We start from the raw sequence: 26232 nt of genomic DNA on the forward strand, positions 1-26232 counted from the left end.
GAAATGCCTTAGGGAGCCCCATTCTTGGGGAAATACACACACACACACACACACACACACACACACACACACACACACACACAGTAACTCTCTGAGGCTTATATCCCACAGAGAGAACCCACATGGATCTTCACAACTCTAGCAAAAGACTAGAAGAGAAGTGGAGACCAGCATCTTCAAAGGTGTGAAAGATACACTAAGTCTTTGAGCATCTCTGAGCTACCCACAGAACAATGGAGCTAGTCTGGCCATCACCAGGGAGATGACTCTGTTTTAAATTCAGGATGCCTGTCAAGGGGAAAGTGGGAGTTAACTTTAGGTTGCCTAGGCCAATAACACCTCTGTTGTCCTAGGGAGTGAGGGTTCATCTCAATCTCTCAAGGCCCTGATTATCTACATTCATCAAATTTAGAAACAGGAACATCCTCCTAATTGTTTAACAACTGACTTTGGGGGGAAAAAAAGTTTCCAAAACACACTTTTAATTTATATTGTTAACATTTTCTCCTTCACTTTAAGCCTAGAAAACCAACAAATCAATAAATTAAGCCCTAATTTGTAGTATTTGCAGGTTTCTGAGGTGTAAATGATCACACTGAAAATTTAACAATTGGCTCTCTTAGGACAGTTTGAGCTGACTCCAATACACCCTTGCTTGAAGTCATCTTTATAGTAATGGTAGTGGAGGTCAGGAAAACATATTTGTATGTCCCATTGTGTTTTTATTTCATTATACTCTGCTGAATGTGGTGAACAAGAAGTAGAGAGTGAGCCTATGCCCACGATTACCTTTAGAGGGTGGGAGAAGTCGGGGCCAATGAAGCAGCTAAAAGGAGGGTTTACACGTGGAGTTGTAGGCAGGGATTACATGGACAAAGTAGGCACTGGGATGGGAGACTGACAGTAATCTTCCTGATGTCCTACAATTGTTTAACAACTGTTAGGATGCTCTCCTAAGAGATCAGGGAGGGTCAATAGATTCAATCATCACGGTAGGGATCTTAGAGGTCATCTATTCCAGTCCCTTCATTTTACAGATGAAGAAACTGAGGCTCCAAGGGTGGAAGGGACTTACCCAAAGTCACACAGGTAGAACTTGAATGTAAGTCCTCATTCTCCACATCCAGGGCTCTTTCCACTGAACCATTCTTCTACCCCGTGCCAGGGAACCCCTTTTGCAGCATCTCTGATAGGAGATTATTCATCCTTTGTTTGAACACTTGCAGTGCTGCTTTCTGCCTGATGGTTTGTCCCTCCGGGAATGTCTGGCAGGCTAATAATAATAAATAGTTCACATTTATCTAGCACTTTTTTTTAAACCCTTACCTTCCATCTTGGAGTCAACATTGTGTATTGGCTTCAAGGCAGAAGAACAGTAAGGGGGAGGCAATAGGGGTTTAGTGACTTGCCCAGGGTCACACAGCTGGGAAGTATCTGAGGCCAGATTTGAACCCAGGACCTCCCATCTCTAGGCCTGGCTCTCAATCCACTGAGCTACCCAGTTGCTCCCTATCTAGCACTTTTAAGGTTTGCAAAGCACTTGGCCTATATTACCTTATTTGATCCTTATAACAACCCTGTGAGGCAGGTCTCATTATTATCCCTATTTTGCAGAAGAAGCAGCTGAGGGGGAGGGAGGTTAGTAATGTGCCCAGGGTTGGGAAGCTGTTAAGTTGTCCGCAGCAGAATTTGAACTGGGTTCTTCCTGACTCCAAGTCTAATGTTTTCTAGACTTTGACATCAACAGAGAGGTCTTGCCTGGGTGGAAAAGGGGCTTTGGGGGGAAGGTTTGTCAGGGAAGCGAGACAGGAGTGAGGAGGAGGGTGCCGGGAAGTCTAAAAACCCCAACTTCATGCTCTTTTGACTGCAATTTGGGATAGCCTGACAGCACCATGCAATTGAAGGAAAATGATGCTAATATCCTTTCAGCTGCCTGTCCGGATGCCAGCGGAACAGGAGCAGAGCAGTGACAAGTGAAATGTGCTTGTTTACACCCAAATACCTTAATAACCAGCAATTTCAGATGGGGCTGGGGCGGGGGAAGGGGGAGCATTCAACTTGAAGGACACACAGATATTAAACTCAATGTGAAAGTTAATTTGTGTGTGGAGGGACCAACCGCAGAGCCCGAGATGGATTCCGAAGGCTCCCAAAGAGTTCAGGAGCGACGTTTCCTTCTTCAGTCCCCTCTCCTTCGCGGGCCTTTTAACAGGGGCTTGGAATTACATTAATTTATCTAATGCGTGCATGCCATAAGTTACTTTTTTAATTATTATGATCAAAATATTGCTTAAAATTGACGCCAGCTGCATTTGTTTCTGTCGGAGATCATAATTGCAATTGTAAATTGGGGGAACAGCACAGTGCCGGGGGCTTCCTGAATAACGGCCCGAGACCATTATGGAGAGGTAGATAAAAATAAACCGGCAGATCTCGCTATAAAAATAAGCCAACGCAAGTTAAAAGGATAATTAGCTGAGCCGAGGGGAAAGCCGGGATGCTCCAGGATGGGAAATGTGCCCGGGAGCGGGAGAAGTGGGTTGGTTGATTTGCTAAGGGACAAAGGCAAGGGGGGAGGGGATTAATGGTGAAGGGTATGTGTATGCAAGGATGGATGGTACCGGGGAGAAGGAAGGGAGAGGAAATTGCTGCGGGCAGAAGAACAGCTCCCAACAAGGGTTAGCTAGCTGGCTCTCCGTTATCAGTGTGCAGAGGGAACCTCTTGGCACGGTTAATCCCAAACTGGCACATAATCCAGAAACTGGTTTTTTTATTCAGGGTTTGGGCAAATGTGGGGCAATATAAAAAGTGATTCGTGTAGTCAGGAGACCTGGACAGAAGAGGGGTATCGGTAGGCAATGGAGGTTCAGTGACTTGCCCAGGGTCACACAACTAGGAAGCGTCTGAGGCCAGATTTGAAACTAGGATCTCTCCTCTCTTAATCCACTGAGCCATCTAGCTGCCCCTTCACCATGACTTTTAAGATCCTTTCTACCTTTAAATTTACAATCCCCCAAACCTGTATTCTGGCAGAACAGAAGGCAGAGAGAAGCATGTGAGGAACTCTCTATTTGTCCTGAGTGATCTTTGAAAGTGGAATGCATAGGAGGATAATGAAGTCAGAGAGAAGGAAAGGTTTGCCTCTTAGGAAAGTCACTTGAAACGGGGTGCCCTTGCTAAGAAGGCCTCAAAATGTTAATATTGCTCTCCTTGGCAGAGTACCCCTCTTCTGTCCAGGTCTTCTGACTACATGAAACATGTTTTATATTGCTCCATATTTACCTAAGCCCTAAAAAAACAAATTCTGCATCATGTGCCAGTTTGGGATTAAGTGGGTTTTGGACATGAGACTCATGTTTTTTTTTTTTTTTTTTTACTCCTTACCTTCTCTGAGAAAAAATACTAAGTATCTATGTTAAGGTAGAGGAGCATAAGGACTAGGCAGTGACTTGCCCAGGGTCACACAGCTAGGGAGTGTCAAATCAAAGTGATTTGAACCCTGGGTTTTCTTGATTCCAGACCAGAAGCTTTTTTGCTGTGCTACCTAGCTGCCCTTTCATGGTTACTTTTCCTAGCCAAAATAGCAATATTTCTTGAAATACATTGCCACTCCAGATTTTTGGAGAAGGGAGAAATTTATGATCAGACAAGAGATAGAGAGTATTATAAGATATAAAATGAATAATTTTAATCATATTAAATTAAAATACTTTTGTATACACAAAACTAATCTAATCAAAATTAGAAGGGAAACAAAGAACTGGAGAAAAATTTTTAACAAATGTCTCCGATAAAGATCTAATTTCTCAAATTTATAAGAAATGAAGTCGAATTTATAAGAATACAAGCCATTGCCCAATTGACAATGGTCAAAGGATATGAACAAGCAATTTTCAGATGAAGAAATCAAAGCCATCAATAGTCATATGAAAAATATTCTAAATCCCTGTTGATTAGAGAAATGCAAATTATAACAATGCTGAGGTACTACCTCACACCTATCAGATTGGCCAATATGGCAATAAAGCAAAGTGATAAATGTTGGAGGGGATGTGGCAAAATTGGAACACATACATTGTTGGTGAAGTTGTGAACTGATCCAACTGTTCAGGAGGGCAATTTGGAACTATACCGAAAGGGCTAAAAAACTGTGTATACCCTTTGATATGGTAATGCCACTACTGGGTCTGTATCCCAAAGAGATAATAAAAAAGGGGAAAGGACCGACTTGTACAAAAATATTTAAGTTGCTCTTTTTTGTGGTGGCAAAGAATTGGATTGAAGGGATATCCATCATTTGGGGAATGGCTGAACAAATTGTGGTACATGTTGGTGATGGAATACTATGGTACTATAAAAAATATAAGCAAGATGATTTCAGAAAAAGCTGGAAAGGTCTGTAGGAACAGATACAGAGTCAAATAAGCAGAACTGGGAGAACATTGTACCCATAACAGCAATGTTGGATGATGATTATCTGTGAAAACTTGGCTACACGCAGCAAAGCAATGATCTGGGACAATCCTGAAAGACTTATGACAGGGAATGCTATCCATCTCTAGAGAAAGGACTGTTGGAGTCGTCTTTCATATCAGCGTATCTTTGGTTTTATCTTGGGGTTTTGTTTATTTGTGACTTTGCTCTTACAACAATGACTAATATGGAAGTGTGTTTTGCATGACAATAAAAAAGGAAATACGTTACTACTCTTTGCTTCTCATAGATCTTTCTTTCTGCAGTGGCAGGGATTCTTAACCTGGAGACCACAGACCTGCAAGGATCCAAGAGTGTAGATTTCATAGATATTATGAATTTTTAAAAAATGTTTTGATAACTATATTCTAACTGGTTTTCTTTGTAATCCTATATCTTACAAACATTTTTTTTCTGAGAAGAGATCTCATGGCCTTCGCTAGAATGCCCCAAACTCCATGATACACACAAAAACAATTAAGAACCCCTCTAGGATACCAAACCTTTTTAGGTACTTGGTACTTGGATCTTGTCTCCTCATGATGTGGCAATAGAATAATTCTGGAAATTTGTGTGTTTGGGTTTGGTCATTAGTTAGTGGATTAAGTAGTGCAGTGATTAGAGAGCTGGACTTGAAGTCAGGAAGACCAGAATTTAAATTCCACCTCAGATATTTAATAGTTGGGTCACTCTGGACAAGCTACTTATTCTCTGTCTGCCTTAGTTTCAGTTATAAAATGGAGGTAATAATAGCACCTCTATCCTAGGGTTGTTGGGAGAATCAAATGAGCTAATATTTTCAAACATTAAAGCATTATTTAGATATTAGTTATTATTCATCCATAAAGAGAAGATGGTTGCATATTGTTATTCAGCAGTGTTAGCTATTTCTGACTTGTTATGACCCCATTTGAAGTTTTCTTGGCAAATATATTGGAATGGCTTGTCATTTCTATCTCTAACTCATTTTACAAATAAAGAAATGAGGTAATCAAGGTTAAATGACTTTCCTGGGGGCTCATAGCTAGTAAGTATCTGAGGCATGACTTGAACTCAGGAAGATGAGTCTTCCTGACTTTAGTCCTGGCTCTCTATCCACTGTGCCACCAGGCTGCCCAGATGCCCCTACCTGCTTTGATAGTTGCATAGATGACCTGTAAGGTCCCTTTTAGCTTTAAGCAAACCTTTGATTGTGTGAGATCTTCTATGTCTATATGGTACTGTTTTAGCAACAGTAATTTAAGGCAAAAGGAGCAGTCCTCTGTTGTCACCCCAAGAAGAGACTAGAAGGCTTTGGGTCTAAAGAACATAGATGAATATAGGAGATGTCACATTTGATTTTGCGTAGCATATTTAGCAAAGAAGATTGATATGATGGAGGTAGGCCAAGATAATGCATGCTGGAGGCCGTGGGGGTGGGTTGAAGGAAGTGGGGATGCTTATTCTGGAGAAGAGCAGATTTAATGGTGCTGTGGGTAAGTAGAAGTGGAGTGGGGGGAGGTGGGACACAATGGTTCTCTTCAAGCATTTGAAAGATAGTAATATGGGAAATTACACTTGTTTTGCTTGGTGTCAGTAAACAAAACTAAGAGAAGTAAGTGGAAGTTATAGTCAAGTTTTGGTTGAATATGAAGGAAAACTTACCAATAATTAGAGATGTCCCAAAGTGCAATGGGCTCCTTGAGGATGTTCTGTGTTTCCTCTCAACACAGGTCCTCCAGCAGAGGTTAAATGACCATTTGTCAGGTATGTTGCAAAGTGGATTCATTCAATCCAATCTAGGGGTTGGACTGGTTGATTTCTAAGTGTCTTCCATTTCTTTCTTTTTCTTTTTTTATCCTCTTACTTTCCATCTTAGAATCAATACTGTGTATTGGTTCCAAGGAAGAAGAGCAGTAAGGGCTAGGCAATGGGGGTGAAGTGACTTGCCCAGGGTCACACAGCTAGGAAGTGTCTGAGGTCAGATTTGAACCCAGGACCTCCCATCTCTAGGCTTGGCTCTCAATCTACTGAGCCACCCAGCTGCCTCCAGTCTCTTTCATTTCTGAGATATTTTTGCTTCTATCATTCTATGAGGCAATTGTCTGGCACTGTTGGGGAGGGGAGGGGGAAAAGGAAGGTAAGAAAAAGAGAGTTATTCAGAAGTGATTTGTATTCAAGAAGACACTCTTCTCAGTTCCCTTCTTTGGGAGGAGGAAGGGTCAGATCCGTTTAGAGGGAAAATTGCATAGATTGTTCAAGAAAATAAGACAAAAAGGATTTGGAATAGAAAATAGAATAGACTTAGGAAAGTGATGGAATTCAGTCAATTCTGTCTCCAAAGATAGATAGAGCTGGACTTTATATACCACAGTGCCTGGCAGATAGCACAGACAGTTCTCACTTTGCCTAAGTGGACTGTTTTAGACACTTCTACGTAAATAGATTTTTAAGTAATGTGATTTTTTAATGTAATGTGATGGTACAAAGACATGTGGGGACCAGGGACAGAAAAGAGAGAGAAGAAAGAGGAATACGCAGAGGCAGGGCCAGTCATGTGGGGCCTGGTTCAAACTGAGAAGAGGGTGGGGCAGAGCGATGGCAGTTGGACAGAGAAAGGAGAAGAGAGGCTACAGGAGGAAGCTGGAGACCAACAAAGGGCACTGGTTGGAAGATAGGCAGGGATCAAATATGGTGGCCATTGGAAACTATGGCAGGTGGGCAGAGTAGAGCAAAGGTCTCCTCTAGCAGTGCTGGCTTTCTCAACCCAAACCACCTCTCTCTGGGTCAGTTTTACCTTCATTTGGAGAGTTTTTTGGGGTATTTTTTTTGGTGGAGAGTGGGAGAGAGCAGAGGGGTGGGGAGTGGGGAGAGAGAGCACAGTGCTTGAACAGTAAAGCTAATAGAGGTGTTCTTTTTGGAATGCAGATTTCTTTCAGAATTCTTTAAAGTTGAATCTGTGTAATGCAAATTTACTTAAAGGGAAAACTGTCTGTAAATATTTAATGCTTGTTGACTTGACTTGACTCTTTTTGTATATTCTGGACCCTTAGCACTCCCTTCATGGAGACTTCAACTCCCAATTGCTCCTGCAGCTTGGATCCCCAGAGAGCAGTGACTTTTGCTCTCCTCAGGGTTCTAGGAGTAATCCTAAGGGGTTGGGATTTCTAACACAGTAGCTCCTAAGCTCTCACAGGCATACTTTCCATTATCACTCAGAATCAGTTGAACTCCATTAGCTTTTAGAAAAGGGATTTACTGAGAAGGATTTACAAGAATTTACAAGATTTATAAGAATAGTAAGTAGTTACAAGAATAATCTCTCCTCCCCCCCTCAATTAGGGCATACTCTCTGCTTATACATTTACATGCAAGGTTTTTAACGAAAGTAGGCTGAAATTTAATAATAATAATAATGTTGACACACTTCTGTAGAGAACATCTGGGACAAAGGAATATTTCCCAACTACTAGCTCTTATGTTCAGTCGTTTCAGTCATGTCTGACTCTGTGATCTCTTTTGGGGTTTTCTTGGCAATGACACTGGAGTGGTTTGCCATTTCCTTCTCTAGCTCATTTTACAGATGAGGAAACTGAGGCAAATAGGGTTAAATAACTTGCCTAGGGTCCCACATCTAGGAAGTATCTGAGATTGGATTTGAACTCAGGAAGATAATTTTTCCTGACTCTAGACCTGGTACTCTATCCACTGTGTCACCTAGCTAGTATTAGCTTGGGAAGACTCCCCCCCCCCCCCCCTTTCCTTTCCTGGAGTTTTTCTGAAGGTCTCTTTAAGCAGAGTTCTCTCCATTGGATTCCAAGTGTTGGTGCTTTCCTAGAATCCATAGCCAAGATCAAGGATCACCTTTCCCGAAGGCACCACAGTTCTTGGGTGAGGATCTTTCCGTGTTCATCAACAGGTACTTAGTCTTTTGTCAGTCACTAGCACTCTGGAGAAATCCACTATTCCAATTTGATTACTGGCTGGTCTTTTGGTGTGGAAAGATAATAAGAGAAGAGATAAAAATCTGAGACTCCTCTTTTGACCCCTTTTGTGATCCTTGTTGAAAAGTATTGTGGCCTTATTGAAAAGCTTTAAGTTCCTAGCAAACCTGAATTTAAAGGGTTAAAACATTGTTTCCCTTTGACCAGGAATGCTGCTGCCTGGTATAGCCAAGGCCAAAATCTTAGCCGGGGTTATTTGACCCCGAGAGAGAGGGATACTCCTCAACTTGGCTTCCTGATAAGAACCCAGTCAAAATTCAGCCTTGGCCTTGGTCTATTCTGAAGCCAATGTTTTGTGTTTTGTTGTGACATAATTTGTAACTTCTGTGCATCTACAAAGTTTCAGGGGGGTTCTTTTGTGTGAAATGAGTCTTGAAATATATATAATAAACTCCATGCTCCTGGAGCCAGAGCTGGAAGCATGAGGTAAAAGACAACTCCCTTGTCCTGTCCTTATTTCCTTATCAACAAAACTGTCTTTATCAGATTATCAGAGATGATAAAGAGATCTCCACATTTCCGTGTCTCTGATTGGAACCCAGGATTTCCCAACTTACGAGGTCACCACTCAGACAATTCCATCTTTGGATACAAGTTCACCTAAATTCAGGAAAGAATAAACACAAAAGGGTAGGCATCTACATGGCTCAGTGGATTGAGAGCTAGGCCCAGAGACAGGAGGTCCATGGGTTCAAATCTAGCCTCAGACACTTCCTAGCTTAATCCCCATTGTCCTAGCCCTTACCGCCCTTCTGCCTTGGAACCAATACACCGTATTGATTCTAAGATGGAAGGTAAGGGTTTAAAAAAAAGAAGAAGAAACACAAAACAAACAGAGGCACCAAGGAATCATGGACACCTGGCACCAGGTGGGAGAAAGGGAGATAGGGGAGAGATGTGCCTGGAGACATCACTTTTGTTTATAAGCTCAGTTCAGGCTCAGCAACTCCCAAGTTAACAGTTTTCCCAGCTTTGAAGTCAATGACATTTTTTTCCATCACATTTTGTCAAACTTTTAATCATTCATGGCCAAAACCAGCTCCCCAAGGTTCCATTAGAAACAAGCAGAAAATATATGCACATGCTTTGTATACCAGAAATAGCAAATCCAAGCATGCTCTAAAGAATCTGGGTACTCACTGGCTAATCCCCCCCCATTACATATCTGTGATCACTAAACTTATAATTTCTACCTGTATTTACAGTATAGCGATGCCTTAAGAGAAGCAGACATGGCACAGGAGATAAAGGATTGGACTCACAGTCAGGAAGACCTGGGTTCAAATCTTGTCTCTGACATATCCTGGCTGTATGATTCTAGAAAAGTTATTTAACTATCAGTGCCTCAGGTGACATATGAAAACTTCACATTGCAGGGAAGCTGTGAATTGGCAGAGGGAATTTTGTCACAAAGTTCCCTATACCAATAAAATCACTGGTAAGTTTCTCCTTCTTCCCCCAAATAATAGCCCGTATTTACTTTTAAAGTGCCTTTAACTTTTTCAAGAATTTAATATGTTATTTAACTATATCTTATCAACAACCTCATGAGGACAATCATTTCTAAATTCTACAAATAAGGAAACTAGTGATTATTACCCCTTCCCCCATTCCCATTTCAGTTAGGGAGAACAAATATTATTTCTATTTTTCAAATGGATAAAACTAAGATTCACAGAACTTGTGATTTTCTTATAGTGATAGAACTAAAAAGCATTAGAGTGAGGATTCAAAATCAAGTCACTCACTCCAGGCCCAACTCTCTTTCCTTTACTCAATTCAAACACCACCTTTTACATTGAGCCTTTATAGATCCCTTCAACAACTAATGTCTTTTCTCCCTAACTACTTTGATTTGAGTGGGAGATGGGTTATTCAGTATGCTTATCTATGTATATGTTGTCTCTCATGACATAAGCTCATTGAGAGCAGAGACAATAAATATTTGCCTTTGTATTTCTAGTCCCTTGCACAGTGCCTGGCACATAGTAGGTCCTTAATAAATGCTTATTATTTGATTTGTCTCTCTAGAGAGAAGTGACTTATTCAAGTCTCCTTTAGAAAGAAAATGAGGTATGATTGGGGATGCAGTCTCTAAATGATCACCCTGGTACAAATATTAATAATATGGAAATAGGTCTTGATCAATGACACATGTAAAACCAAGTGGAATTGTGCATTGGCTATGGGAGGGGGTGGGAGAAGGGGAGGGAAAGAACATGAATCATGTCACCATGGAAAAATTGTCAAAATTAATCAATAAAATAAAAACAAATTTAAAAAAAGAATGAAAGTGAGGTTTCTATCAAAAAATGTTGAGCAGAGGCTAGGCGATAACTTGTTGAGGATATTAGAGAGAGATTTCCTGTTCAGCTAATTGGTGATCTAAATAAAGCAACAGCAGGAAATCCTGGTGCCCAGGACAAATGTAATTGATTTGAGGTTTGGGACAGATCTGGAGAGAGGCTTGAACCTCATGTCACAAGCCCTGTAAAAGTATGTTTGTGTGTATTGTTATATAATTACATATATTTGTGTGTGTGTGTGTGAGTGTGTGTGTGTGTGTGTGTGAGTGTGTGTAGAAAGAGGACAGATAGAGAGAGAAGTGAATGAGAGAAATGGAGAGAAAGAGAGAAAGGGGTGGGTAGGAGAGAGAAAGAGAGGGAGGAAGAGAGAGAGAGACAGAGAGAGAGGGAGGGAAAGAGAGACACAGAGAAAGAAAGGGAGTGTGGGAAAGACAGAGACAGAGAGACAGAGAGAGACACACAGAGATAGACAGAGAAAGAGAGGGAGAGGGAGGGAAAGAGAGAGAGAAAGAGAGAGAGAAAGGGAAGGAGGGGTGAGAGAGACAGATGACAGAGAAACAGAGACACACACAGAGACAGATAGAGAGAGGAACGGAGAGAGAGGGAGGGAGGGAGGGAAGGAGAGAGAGAGACAGAGAAAGACAGTGAGAGAGAGAGAGGGAGAGAGAGAAAGGGAGGGAAGGACAGAGGGAGGGAGAGATAGACACACAGACAAAGGAAGGGAGGGATGGAGGGAGGAAGGGAGGGTGAGAAACAGAGACAGAGACCCAGGTACAGAGAAAGAGAAATAACCAGTCCAGGATGGTCCCAAAGTTGGAAATTGCTTGGTGCATTGGGGACCTCTGATGATTTCTTGTTCTAACATTCTGTGACGTTTGCCCAGCTGATTAATGGCAATGGGTGGCACTAGAACTCAGATCTCCTAACTCCTAGTTCCGAGTAGTTCTCACCAATTTGTGCTTTCTGTGGTAAAGTTTATAGTTACCCTGTTATGGTTTTACCACTGAGCGGTGATGACTCATACAGTGGAAGGGGAGGGCTGTGGGAGCTGAGGGGAGCCCCGGCCCCCAGAGAGAACCTCAGGATCCAGGGCGTTCAGCCCTAAGTGAGCAAGTTATGCCCAGAGTCCGGAGCATCCCTCCTCTGCAGCCCATCCATTGATGCGCTTGAGGAGCCAGAGGGGTCGTTGTTGTGGGTGAAGGCCAGCCCCTGACATCCCCTTCTCTCTCCAGGCCTCAGCCAGTCATTCATCGTCCCTGAAGCCACTTGTTTGCCTTTGGGGGCTCAGCTAGCCCCACTCTGCCTGTCTCCCTGTCGTTCAGGGTGACTCCCTAATGACTGTAATCAGGCTGAGCCGAGAGAGCTGAGGGAGGGGCTTGGAGCCGAGAGTGGAGATGGCTGACCACCCCAGTCCATTAGCAGGGCGGTGAGCCTGTCACATCATCTCCAGGAGGCGAGAGGCGGCTGGGGTGGTGCCTGCACCAGCCTGGTCTCTGGCTTGGGGGCCGGGAGAGGAGGAAGAGAAAGCTGGCACGGGGCGGGGGGCCTCGTCGCTGTCTTCTCCACTGATCCCTTCTCCCACCCCTCTGGGCCCACCCCCTCCTCAGCCTCCCGCTCACGAGCTCTCTAATTATAAAATGGTTTGACAACTTTGGGCTGGGCCCTGTAATTAAAAATAAAAAGAAAGACAGGCGGCATTGTCTCCTAACGATGCCTTTAATTGTCGGAGTTAATTTTAAGGGGGCCATTTGGAAGAGAACGCTGGAATTTGGGCTCCTGCTGGCAATCGTTTCCTCCGGTCCTGCCCTAGTCCTCCTGCCCCCGCCCCCCTCCCCGGATCCCCCAGCCCCTCGTGGCTCAGGGGAGGGTAGCCGGGTGCCTGGATTCTTCTCCAAGCTTTCTGGTCGTTAAGGCAATGGCTGAAGCATGTGACTTCTGCAGATCAGGCTGCCAAATGCTAAAAGGAGGCCTGGCCACTGGGACAAATTTTATTCCATTTTCTCTCGTTTAAAAATGAGTTTTTATTGATGCCTTTTGTTCTTTTTTTACATCATAGTCATTTCCAGACAACACTACCCCCATCTCCACCCACAAGGAGCCCTGCCTCGTAACAAAGAAAAAAACAGTTGTTCTCAGCCTACTCTTTCTCCCTCTTCTCCTATAAAAGTGATGGCACGGCAGGATCATCATCGCCATCATTATCATCCGCGTAATCCTCCGCGTCACAGATCTAGGTAACTCCTTAGGGTCGGCCAGAGGTTTAGAGACGTTATATCATTCCACAAATCGAGGTGCCCTGGCCGCCCTCTCCACTGTCTAATTGGGGCGGCTGGCTACACGATGACGGCAAAGATCCCATATATTTGTAGGCTGCTTCCCTGGTCTGTAATCTCTTTCAGATCCAAGTAATCCTCACAACAACCCTGCCAGATAAACAGATCAGGTATTTTTATCCCCCTATCCCAGATGAGGAAACTAAGGCTTAGAGACGCGAAGGTTCCACGGTCTCTTAACATTCAATTCATCTCAACAAACATTGATTAAATGTTTTCCGTGCCCGCGCTTGACAAAGGACTTGGCTTCAGGGATCGCTGTGGATTCTTCTCTCTTTAAGGGGCTCTGATTCTATAGTTGATCACATTAGAGTATTTCCTGAACTCTGGGGCAGGCCTCACCTTTATTGTCCTTTGAATTATCCCCCCCAAGCCTCTGCTTTTCTGCCCGCCTTTAATCTTTAGATACTTATTCTAGAATATTGGGAGATGAGTTCCTGGAGGCAATGGCTCAATCCCCTTGAGAGGTAGGGTTATATCCATCTCTTGGTATGAACTCTCTAAGTGAATTTCCCTCTCTGAATCTCAATGGCTTCTTCCTCAAAATGAAGGAGTTGGAGCACAGGAACCTTTAGCTCTGATATTCTGTGGCTCCTCTAAGATGAAAGGTGCCCAAGGTCCCCCCCTCTCCCTGGCTGGGACGGAGAAGAGAAGCTGGTTGGTTTGGAGAAAGAAAACGGACCCCTGGATTAGAATCTTGGCTCTGATACTGGCTTAATGGCCCTGGGCAAGTCCTAACTGCTCTGAACCTTAGTAGCTTTCCTTATAAAGTGGGGCTAACACCACTGACCTCACTGGATGGTTATAATCTGACTACGCTATATAAATGTAAGCTATTATTATTAAACTTCAGGGAATAGATGATGAAGCATCTTAGCAACTGAGGGACCAATCAGAGAGGCTGCTGTTGGGAGATGTTTTCAGCATTTATGCAGAAGGGAAGCTTCTGAAGTTGGGGACCCTGGAGAAAGAGCAATGATCTTGGATTGTACCTCTGTATGCAGACATATGACCTGCTTTGGGCACCTTAGTTTAGACCCAGGACCCAGATGAAATGCTTCCTCCTCCATGAAAGCTTCCTTGATTCCTCTAGTTGGAAACTGTCTTTTCTTCCTAAGACTATGCTTGGTCCTGTATGTCTGTCTTATGCACTTATCTTCTATTTGGTGTTAATGGTAAACTATGCATATGCTGTTTCCCTGTACTTGAGGGAGAAAGGCAAAAGGGACTTTGTCTTACCCAAATGATGTGTCTTGCTGGGTCCCAATATAGCACCCACGCTTGACCACTTGAGAAACAAGTCCGGTAAAGAGGAATTAGGGAAATTGTCTACAGAGATTGAGATGAATGTCCCGGGAACTCGGAGTAACTCAGACTTTATTTATTTATTTTTTAAACCCTTACCTTCCGTCTTAGAGTCAGTACTGTGTATTGGTTCCAAGGCAGAAGAGTGGTAAGGGTAGGCAATGGGGGTCAAGTGACTTGCCCAGGGTCACACAGCTGGGAAGTGTCCAAGGCCAGATTTGAACCTAGGACCTCCCGTCTCTAGGCCTGGCTCTCAATCCACTGAGCTACCCAGCTGCCCCCTGACTTTATTTTTTTTATCTTTTTTTCATCTTTTGCTTTTATATCACCTTTGTTTCTGACTATATCCCTTTTACCTCCCCTCCTCAGTGATTCAGGCTGTACTGGTGCCTCAGATCTGAAGTTGGAACCAAAAGAGAGACACGTAGGCCACTTAACAGTTAACAAAAGGAGGTTTACTTGGCCATGGCATGGAAAGGATTCTTTTTTAAAAAATTATGTATTTAATTAATTAATTTAGAATATTTTTCCATGGTTACATGATTCATGTTCTTTCCCGCCCCCCTTCCCTCCCTCCTCCTGTAGCCAATGAGCAATTCCACTGGGTTGTACATGTATCTTTGATCAAGACCTTTTTATGGAAAGGATTCTAATTCAAAGATATAGCATTAGGGGGCAGCTGGGTAGCTCAGTGGATTGAGAGCCAGGCCTAGAGACAGGAGGTCCTAGGTTCAAATCCGGCCTCAGACACTTGCTGTGTGACCCTGGGCAAGTCACTTGACCCCCATTGCCTACCCTTACCAATCTTCTACCTATAAGTCAATACACAGAAGTTAAGGGTTAAAAAAAAAAAAAAAAAGATATAGCATTGATTCGCCTGAGCACAACCTTCCTGTCTTTGGGTTGGCCATGTTGGCCTGCCAGTCAAGCCTGAGGAAGAGCGATCTTCCTTCTTTGTGGGCTGACATTTAGAGCCCCAAACCTTAGACCCACAAATCAGTCAATTCTCAAAGATTAATTCTCAATACCTTTGAAGGAAACACCACCTTGGCCTTCTTGCTGGATATTGTTCTTACCAGACCTAGTAAGTAACAAAGAATAAGAAAGAAAGAAAGAAAGAGGAAAAACATTCAGTGAAAAATGACCAAAACACCAACTATGTCTAAAAATACTTATGATATCCCATATCCACAGTTCTCTCCAAATTGCTTCACAGTGAAGGGAGAGAGAAACATTTTCTGAATTCTTCTCCGGAACCAAGATTGGACATTATAATGATAAAATGTCCAGTTTCATTTTATTATTTTTTCTATTTACATTTTGTTGTCATTGTTTTCCTCATTCTGCTTACTTCACTCTGTATCCATTCATATATTTTCCCATGCTTCTCTTACTTTTTCATAGTTCTTCATTATTTCAGGTGCAATTGAATCCATTACATTCATGGATTACAATTTTGTTTGGTTATTGTCCAGTGGATGGATTTCTACTTTATGTCCAGTTCTTTGCTACCACAAAAAGAGCTTCTGTGAATGTTTTGGGTATATAGAACCTTCCTTTTTAAAACTGACCTCCTTGGGATATAAACCTGGTGGGTGGTGGTCTCTGGGTCAAAGGATATGGACATTTTTGTCAATGGCTTGGGGTAACTCCAAATTGCTTTTCAGAATATTTGGGCCAATTTCACAACCCCATTCACAGGATATTAGCATGCCTGGCCTTTTAAAGCCTCTTCATTATTTCTAACTTCTTGTCACGTTTGCCAATTTTCTGTGATTTAAAAAAATCTTTTAAAATTTTTGTTTTTCTATCATTATTAGTGATTTGGGAAATTTCTAATATGATTGCTAATCATTTGCAATTCTAATTTTGAGAACTATTCACTCATATACTTTGACTACTTATTCTTTGAGATTTTTAAAAGATTTTGTATATTGAATGAAAAGAAGGGAAGGTACCAAGGTGAATGCAAAGAATTGACATGGCCTGAAAGGGTCTGGAGGGGAAGTGGGGAGAAAAGCTCAGAACGGTAAAGATAACTAAAATGGGAATTTTCCTAAGAGACACAGGAAAAGAGGAGGATTAAAGAAGAGTCTGAACCTCTATTTAGGGTAGATATGATGAGGTTATTAAACTGAGAAAAGACAGTTTCTTTCTTTCTTTCTTTCTTTCTTTCTTTCTTTCTTTCTTTCTTTCTCTCTCTCTCTCTCTCTCTCTCTCTCTCTCTCTCTCTCTCTTTCTTTCTTTCTTTCTTTCTTTCTACTGGAAAGGACAGAATCAAGACAGCTAATAGAGAGTTAATGCTCAAGATATATAAGGAGATAGGAAGAGATGATTTCCTTACTCAGCTGCCCTTGATGAATTTGAGTCATCAGACCCAGATGAATTACATCCTTAGGTTCTGAAAGATGTGATGAGCTATTTAAGTGATCTTGCAAAGGTCCTTCAGAGTAAGAGAGATACTGGAGAATGTCATCTAGATTTTCAAGAAAATTATGAAGCAAATTAAAATCCAGTGAGTTTGACTTTGATTCTAGAATTTATTATTGTAGGGATACTTAATGAACATTTAGAAAAGGAAATGGTGATCATAAAGAGACAGTGATGACTTCATCATGAATCACTTGTTTCCTCTCTTCCCCATTCCTTGACACTCTCCAACCATTTTAACCAAGAACTTTCAGCTTTCCACATATTAACAGACCAATGGATCAATAATAAGCAGGAAAGGAACGTTCATTCAAATAGTAAAACATTTAGTTAGGACTGAAACAAATAGTAAAACAATAGGGAGAGAGAGTTTCACACATATTCTTTAGTGAAACTAAGCCTTTCTCCCTTGACATGGGTTTTCCAGACCCCAGTGGAGGGGTCTGGTGGGAACCTTACCTATGGGAGCTTTTCTTTTTCAACTTTCTTGTCCCAACTGAAAAAAATGATCTCCTCATCCTTACTGCTGCAGGAGGGAATTCAGAATCTCTGCTTAACTCAATCCCTCAGGAACACTCTCCATTTCCCATGGTGGTAGGCCAGTTGACTCCATCTTCCTTTTCTTCCTCCCAGATCCCAAACCTGCAGAGCAGACGTGCTTCTTCAAAAACCTGGATGAGCAGGAAGTCACTGATAAAGAGTCATTTTGGAAAGATGGAAGACTACTGGTCCATAAAATTTGCTCATATTTGACCATATCCTAAGGTCTTCTGGGCCTTTCCCTGTCTTATCACTATACCATCTAAATCCACATGTATTGCCATTTGACCTGCTAATGCACCCTAAACACCTTTGGACTTTGCCACCCACCCTTTCACTACAACCCTACCAAAGACTTCTGGGTCCTTCCATCTGCTTTGCAGCTGAACTCTCTCATATGTATTATCTCCTCCATTTGGAGTATGAGTGCTCTGAGAGAATTGACTAAATATCTTGTTTTTCTGTTTGAATCCCCAGCACTTAGCACTGTGTTTGGTACACAATGAGTACTTAATGAATACTTTTTCTTTCATTCATTCATTTTCACTTATTCTAAAATATACTCCAGTGTGGGGCTGGGTTTTAGATTTCAACCTAGAAAGCCTTTATGCTGTCTCATCCTGAATATTCAACCTGTTCTCAACTCAGCTAATCCCAGATCTTGCCCATCTCTGGCCACCTCATTGCTCCTTGGCTGGTGTGGCCATAACTTATATAGTCATGAGGTTTAGAATTGTAAGAGCTTTAGGGACCTGCCCCTCCTTTTGCAAAGAATATATATATTTTTAAACTTTTACCTTCCATCTTAGAATCAATACTGTGTATTGGTTCTAAGGCAGAAGAGTGGTAAGGGCTAGGCAATGGGAGTTAAGTGACTTGCCCAACGTCACACAGCTGGGAAGTATCTAAGGTCAGATTTGAACCTAGGACCTCCCGTCTCTAGGCCTGGCTCTCCATCCACTGAGCCACCCAGCTGCCCCTTCTTTTGCAAAGAATATTAATGTACCTAAGCCATATGAAAATGTGGAGGCTACTGTAATGGGGAAATTGTAGGATTGGTATAAAACTTAAGATAAGGCAGAATAGATGACAGCTTGAAGAAATCACTACTGGAGGAAATGGGCAACACTACCCCAGAGGCTGTGGTGAGCATCAGAAGATAAAAGGTCTGGGAAAGCTTTGAAACCTCTGAAGCACTAAAAAGGTGAGGGATTTTTATTGTACCTGTAAGGGGGCAGCTTGGATATTTTTTGGAGGCAAAACCTACAGAAACATAGGAAATCTCTAATTATCTTGACTTTGGTGGCCCAGGGGATAAAGTGCCAGGCAGGGAGTAGGGAAGACTCATCTCCATGAGTTCAAACCCAGCCTCAGACACTTATTAGCTGTGTGACCCTGGGTAAGTCACTTAACTCTGCCTCGGTTTTCTCATCTGTCAAATGAACTGGAAAAGGATATGGCAAACCACTCCAGTATCTCTGCCAAGAAAACCCTAAATGAGGTCATGAAGAGTTGGCACTGAAAATGACCAAATAACAATGTATGTAACCAGAGCCATTCCTAAGTAGCTGGGTGACCTTGGATAAATCACACTATTGTTTCTTACTTATAAAGTGAGGGGCTTGGACTAACAGAGGACATGCAAAGAACAGGAGGCAAGGAGTCAGGAGACCTGAGTTCTCAGCTCTACCAATAATTAGCTAGATGACCTATGACAAGTCACTGCCCCTCTCTGGGTCTCTGAGGGACTTTTCAGCTCAGTGTGTCATCCTCTGATCCTCTGTAAAATGGGTATCTCACACTAAACATTCTGCAAAATATCTTTTAACTCTAACATCTTGTGATTCTTAAAATATAAGACCAAGATTAAGTCACACCATGTGTTGCAATCCCCCAACATTTGTATCCAGAGTCATGCAGGTGGAGTGGAAAGATAGGAAGCATGGTGAAAGGACCACTGGATTTGGCTTCTGGTTGTGTGCGTTTTGAATCCCAGATCTCCTAGGTGTGGCCTAAGCAAGTCAATTAACCTTCTTTATCTAGAAATTGAGAGGTGATCTCCAAGATCCCCTTGACCTCCAAGTCCCTGAACCCATGAATTCATGGACATTTTGAGGACAAACTTACACAACGGTCTCTTCTCTTCTGACTTGTCTCACTTAATTACTGTCCAAATACCTTGGAGAGAGAGGGTCCCCCATCAAAGTTAAGATCCTAGAAGGATCGCCCCTATTTGCCTCGTCCTTGTAGTGATGATGTAGCTAAATTCAAATTGCTCAGACCAGTCTGGATTCTTAGTGCCAGCTAGCAGGGTCCGGAGTTAGCTCTGTGACCATGGGCAAGTCACTTAGCCCAGTTTGCCTCAGTTTCCTCATCTGTAAAAAGAACCAGAGAAGGAAATGTGGTCACAAAGAACTGGACTCAACTGAAAACAACTGAATCACAGCTTATATAATAATAATGAGAGTGATAATAATAATAACAAAATAGCACTAAAGATTACCCCAAATGATGCAAGCATGAAGTTGTAGATAACTAGGAAGACTTGGGGTCAAATCTTGCCTGTGACATAGCTGTGTGACCTTGAGCAGGTCACAGTGGTCTAGGCAACCCTTAAAAAATGTTTTTTTATAAAACTTATTTTCCATCTTAGAATCAAAACTGTATATTGGTTCCAAGGCAGAAGAGTGGTAAGGGCTAGGCATTAAGGGTTAAGTGACTTGTCCAGGGTCACACATCTAGGAAGTATCTGAGGCCAAATTTGAACCCAGAATCTTCCCTCTCTAGGCCTGACTCTCAAACCCCTGAGCCAACCTAGCTGACCCCCATTCATAAAGGGAGTTTCCTCATCTGGGAGTTCCCTATTCACATGAGATCACTGGTCCAGTCCGTATCTCTGTCTAAGTGCTTTCCTTGCAATGACCCTGTCAAGTAGGTAGAGCAGGTGGTATTACCCTCGATTGACAGACAGTGACACTGAGGCTCAGAGAATTAAGGACCGTTGGTGCTCATACAGATAGTGAATGTGGAGCATCCCGGAGGCAAACCCAGATCTTGTGACTCAAAGCGCCATGCTCTTTCCACCTTGCTCTTCTGCTTTACTGTTATCCTGAAGGTCAAGGCACACAAAGTCACCCTGGATGAACTGGATCACCGCTTCCCTCTCTGGGACAGATTTTAGGATTTTATTATTTAGAGTTTGATAGCCTGTCCCTTCATTGTTCATTTTTCCATAGTCAGGCAAGTAGAGCCAGGGCTTGACCCTGGGTCCTCTGACTCTGAAGCCACTGCCCTTTCTGCTAGGCTCTGCTGGCTTGGTACCCCAGAGTTGATTTAATATACCTCCCTGAACCTCTTTCCATAGGATTGTAATGGGGATCAGAGGAGGGGGAAGATTATATTTCCCAATGTCCTATGCAACAGTCACATTCCTGTCCAGTTAAGAAAAAACTACATTTCTTATGTAGTTCATGAGGCTCCAAGCTCTGAGAATTGGTTCTGGTAGCAGAATATTGATGAATTGAATACCTGCACTGTGAAAGGCTGTGCTATCAAAGAGGAAATAGGTAGGATTTAGATAACGGTTCTACCATGATGGAAAACCTTCCAGTAGGATCCCTGCAAGGGATTATGTATGCTTTCCAAAAATCAGCTTGAAAATACTGATGGGTTCACGTAGTCTGACCACTTGGGAATTAATGCTCCGGCCATGGCAACTCATGAAACAAATTAAAAAATACAAAGCTGGGGGGCAGGTAGGTGGATCAGTGAATTGAAGGCCAGGTCTATGGATAGGAAGTCCTGGATTCAAATTTCACCTCAGATACTTCCTAGCTGTGTGATCCTGGGTAAGTCGCTTAACTCCATTTCTTAGCCCTTACTGCTCTTTTGCCTTGGAATTAATACATAGCATTGATTCTGAGACAAGGTAAGGGTTAAAAAAAATCTCAGTCCTGGGTATAACACCCCTTTCCCCCCACATTCTGCTTCTGCAGCTGGTGGTCAAGTGACAGAAAAGGGAGAAGAGAGTGATAGAATCACATTGTTTTTGGATGACTTACATTGTTCTTGGTACATAATTGTGAGATTCCTCAGTGATCAACCATTGGGCATACTACTGGAGGAATGAAATCCTACAAATTCTTGACAATCTCTCTACAAATTAAATTAGAAAATAAAAGGAAGTTACATCTAAATGGAAGGATGACTCATAGGTTCTTTTTGGAATGCCCACATTGATGAGACTTCAACCCCATTTGAATATCAAGTACAGATATTCACTGGCTTCCCTGCAAAGATGGGCAAAGGGGAAGGTGGCAAAATGTATTGGAAAACATGGTTCAAAAGTAAAAGTGGAGAGAGGGCAAATGATTATATATTATATGAGATCATGAAAATTTTCTTAAGAGCCTCAGGAAGCATAGAACACAATGAGCATCAAAGAATATAATTTTAATTTTTAGGTCTAAACCTGCGTTTTCATCTGTATGGAGGAGCACCTAGTATGAAATATCTCTCTATTGCTTCAGATTGGAAACTCGTTTACAATTTACAATTTTGGCAAGTTGTCTGGGTCACCAAAAGGTTAAATGACTTTCCTACGGTCACAAGCCAGTATGTGTCAGAGGTAGGGACGGAACCCAGGTCTTCTTGGCTCCAAGGGTAGTGCCTCTATCCAACCTCTATAGAGCCCCTAAAATAACATCAAATAAATGGAATTAATTATATTTTTAATAGACAGGAAATGACTGGTTACCAAAGTGGGAATCATTTTCAAAACAGCTGTGTGCCATCAGACTGTGAACTTGTTATAGCAAAAATTAAAATCAATACTAATCTAGAAGAATAAAAATGAGAAGATATGGCATGCAAATGTTGCCATTCCAACCTGACTCATTTAAACAAGAAGATGGAGATACTGACAAATGGGAAGTGGACAGACATCCACCCATTATTACCATTTCCTAAAGAAGTTAAGCTGAAATGAACCAGTCATCACAGTATGGAGAACAAGACCCCAAAACCATCCCAGCCAGTAGACACACTTCATCTTGCAAAATGAAGAGAGATGGTAGCCAAGGGCAACACTGGTTTAGAGCAGAAACTTGTTTGTAAGATTTTACAGAGGAGAAAGAGTTGAAGGTTATGAGCAACATTGCCTCAAGAAACAATGAGAATCAGGGGAGGAAAAAAACAAGTTTACAAAAATCTTGGAGAGAAACTGAACTAAGCAAAGTCATCCTGAGGATATTTAAAGATGAACCTTGGAAGAAGGACAAAATAGAAGCTCGCTCTCTCTCTCTCTCTCTCTCTCTCTCTCTCTCTCTCTCTCTCTCTCTCTCTCTCTCTTCCCTTCTCTCTCTCTTTTTCTCTCTCTCTCTCTCTCTTTTCTCTCTCTCTCTCTCTCTCTTTTTACCAACAAACTTTTTCTGATCAATGACAGCTTAAGCCACCATATTTAAACTCTAACATCACAGTCCTCAATATCCTACCTGAGGAAGTATGATTGGCATGTGCGCCCACACACATGCACACACAAAGACACACACACACCTAAAGATAGCAAAAGTGACTAGGCTAGATCAAGGGAACTCAGAGGTCTATATTGAATATGATACAATGATGAAGGCATTGATAGATTGATCCTCAAGGTATTTGAAAGTAGAGAGGATACCAAACACTTGGACCTTATTCATTTCTTTTTTATATTGGAGGGGGTGTTCTTTATTATTATTTCATTTTATTTTTCTAATTACATGTAATAACAATTTTCAACATATGTTTCCCGAATTTATAAGGTCCAAATTGTGTCTCTCTCCCTTACCTTCCCCTTCTTGGAGATGTCAAGCTGTTTGATTGGGGTTATATGTGTATTGTCATACAAAACATATTTCCATATTGGTCATTGTTATAAGAGAATATTAATATAAAACCAAAATACCCAAATAAAAACACAAATGAATTAAAATGAAAAAAAAAGTATACTTTAATCCGCATTTTGACTCCAACATTTCTTTCTCTGGAGGTGGATAACATTCTTTGTCCCAAGTCCCTCAGAATTGACCTGGATCATTGTAATGCCGAGAGTAGCTAAATCTTTCACAGTTGATCATCATGCAATATTGCTGTTGCTATGAACAGTGTTCTCCTGGTTCTGCTTACTCTGCATTAGTTTATGTGGATCTTCCCAATTTTTTCTGAAATTATCCTGTTCATCATTTCTTCTAGCACAATAATATTCCAATACCATCATATCCCACAATTTGTTCAGTCACTATCCAGTTGATGGACAGCTCTTCAATTTCCAATTCTTTGCCACTATAAAAGGAGCTATTATAAATATTTTTGTATAAGTAGATCCTTTCTCCTTTGGATCTTATTGTTACGCTCCCCAAAAGACCATCAAGAACTTTTGACTCATATGTGTACTTTTCCATCTCTACAAAGTTTTTATGAGAATACACTGCACATGCATCAAGGATGTCCTTGGTGGAGGTATGAGGAGGGAACGGGCAAGCTTTTGCAAATGAGATTCTACAGCAGACCATAGCAGTAGAGTTGCATAATTGACTGAGATATGCAGAGAATACAAGATCTCACTGAGCATATTGTTTGTTGACTATAAAAAAAAGCATTTTTCTCAACAGAGAAAAACATAGCCTTAAAATCTTTCATTCAACAAGATATTTTTATGCATATGTAAAAATCATGAATGATTCCTCAAAAGAGATAATGACAAAGATAACTTTCTTTGATGACCCTCTGATTATAAATATAGAGGGAAGCCGAAAACAGAGACACTAGCTCAATGAAAGTGATTTTACCATTGTCATGGAGAATGTCCAATTCAGGTTCAAATGGAGGAGGGATTCCCTATAGATGATGGAGTCTTCCCAGTGCTCTGGTTTGCAGATAATATTAAGCCTCAGGATGTTGAAGAGCCTCCTACATGAAATCTAGAATTATTCAAAGGTGTTCAGCCTAACTACTGAGAGTGAAAAAATGAAATGGATAAAGTAAGCGAGAAGCAATTAGATAGGTGCCCTATAAAGCTGGTCAACTAGTATTATCAGTGTTTTTGTCTTGCACATATATTCAGCATGGACAATGAAGTGGCTCCAAAACTGAAGAGAAAAAGAAAATTGGGCTGCTCTGCATTTGGGAAATTATACACTGCTTGGTTAATAACGCAAGGTTCTCCCTGAAACAAAAGGCTATATTTTTTACTATAATTGTCTTCTGATGATGTTGTATGGTCATAAGTCATTAAATATTCATTTGAAGTTGATGGTCAACTAAAGTACAGGGTGGGTATGAGTGGGCTGTACCATGTTGCCAAAGAATTGTAGAAGACGAGTGTCATAAAGAAGTCATTGGAGAGATGTAAGACTAGGAAAAAAGATGAATTGGTCATGTTGCAAGAACAGGGGAAACCAACGGACAGCCTTCATGCTCTGTTGGTAGCCTTGCAATGTCAAGAGAACATTGGGTCCAGCCTTTGAGTGGAATTGAGTCCAATTCCTGTGGAGCACTGGAAGGCATGGACAAAGGTTGTTCAGGTTAAGGGGGCCTGGATTGGTTGTGATCTGGTGAAGGGAATACCAACATGGATAAGACCATTGTTACATCAAAGTATGCCCTTGTTTGCCTGTGTTTCTACTCATCTGGTATCATCTGAATATTTAGATCTTCTCATCATTAAAGGTTCCTATTTTTCTTACTGGGGAGAGTGCTGAGACAAATAAGGTATACTTATCATTGAATAATTCTATGCATATCAATCCATGTCCCTATAGGACTAATACTGCCTATCCCAAAGGCTATAGAACTATAGAACAATAAAGCTAGAAGGAAGAGCTTTAGAAATTGTCATTTTTCTTTGCTGGATCTCAGCCTCCTCCTCTATAAATGAGAAAGTGGGTCCACATGATCTTGAAGTTACTTATTTGCTCTTGATCTCATATCTCTATGTTACTTAGTCATGGAATCACAGATTTAGAATCAGAAGGTATCTTACAGGACATTAAATCCAAATCTTTCTCCTTATAAGTGAGGAAACTGAGGCCCAGAGCAGTCAAATAACTCGTCTGGCGTTGCAGTGCTAGTAATTATTTGAGGCGTGATTTGAAGACAGATCTTGCTTCTATTTACTGTGCCCTGTCCATTATACAATACTGACTCTACAACTTCTTTATTTTCTACAAAAGAGGTCTAAAGAAGTAGATAGATTTGAGAACGGTAGATAGAGTCTTGGTTAGGGATGTAATGCAATTACTGAAAGCCAAAAAGAAGCTATTTATATGAAGGCGTGTGTCTAATCCAGAGGGCTTTATATGGAAAATGGAGGGAGGAGGAGAAAATTGCTCGCATATAACCACTAAACCAGATACCTCAGAGAAGGAAAGAAGGCCTGAGGATGCCCAGTAGGTTACAGGCAACAATGCCCAGGAAGAGGACCGCTAAAGTAATAATACTCACAGCCTCAGATGAGTATATACAAATGGGTAGAATATAGATAAAAAACTAAGTAAATGAAAGAACTTAATTCAAGGAGGTAAATGTGTCCTCCTAGGTAACAACAAACTATTTTGAGTATTGTTCTGCTCACATTTTTTTTTTTTTTAGTTTTTGGAGGAAGGTAAAGAATGAATGATTATCCTATTTGTAGATAATAGGAAGCTGATAGGGACAACTAACTCAGATGACAAAATCAGCATTCCCAAAAGATTCTGATAGGCTGAGGCAATGAACTTTATCTAATAAGATGAAATTTAATAAGGATAAAGTTGCACACTTGGGTTAAGAAAAAATTCAACTCACAAGTCTAGGACAAGAGAGGCACCAATAGAAGAATACATGTGG

Source organism: Gracilinanus agilis, chromosome 3, assembly GCF_016433145.1.
Source record: "Gracilinanus agilis isolate LMUSP501 chromosome 3, AgileGrace, whole genome shotgun sequence".
Lineage (NCBI taxonomy): Eukaryota > Metazoa > Chordata > Mammalia > Didelphimorphia > Didelphidae > Gracilinanus > Gracilinanus agilis.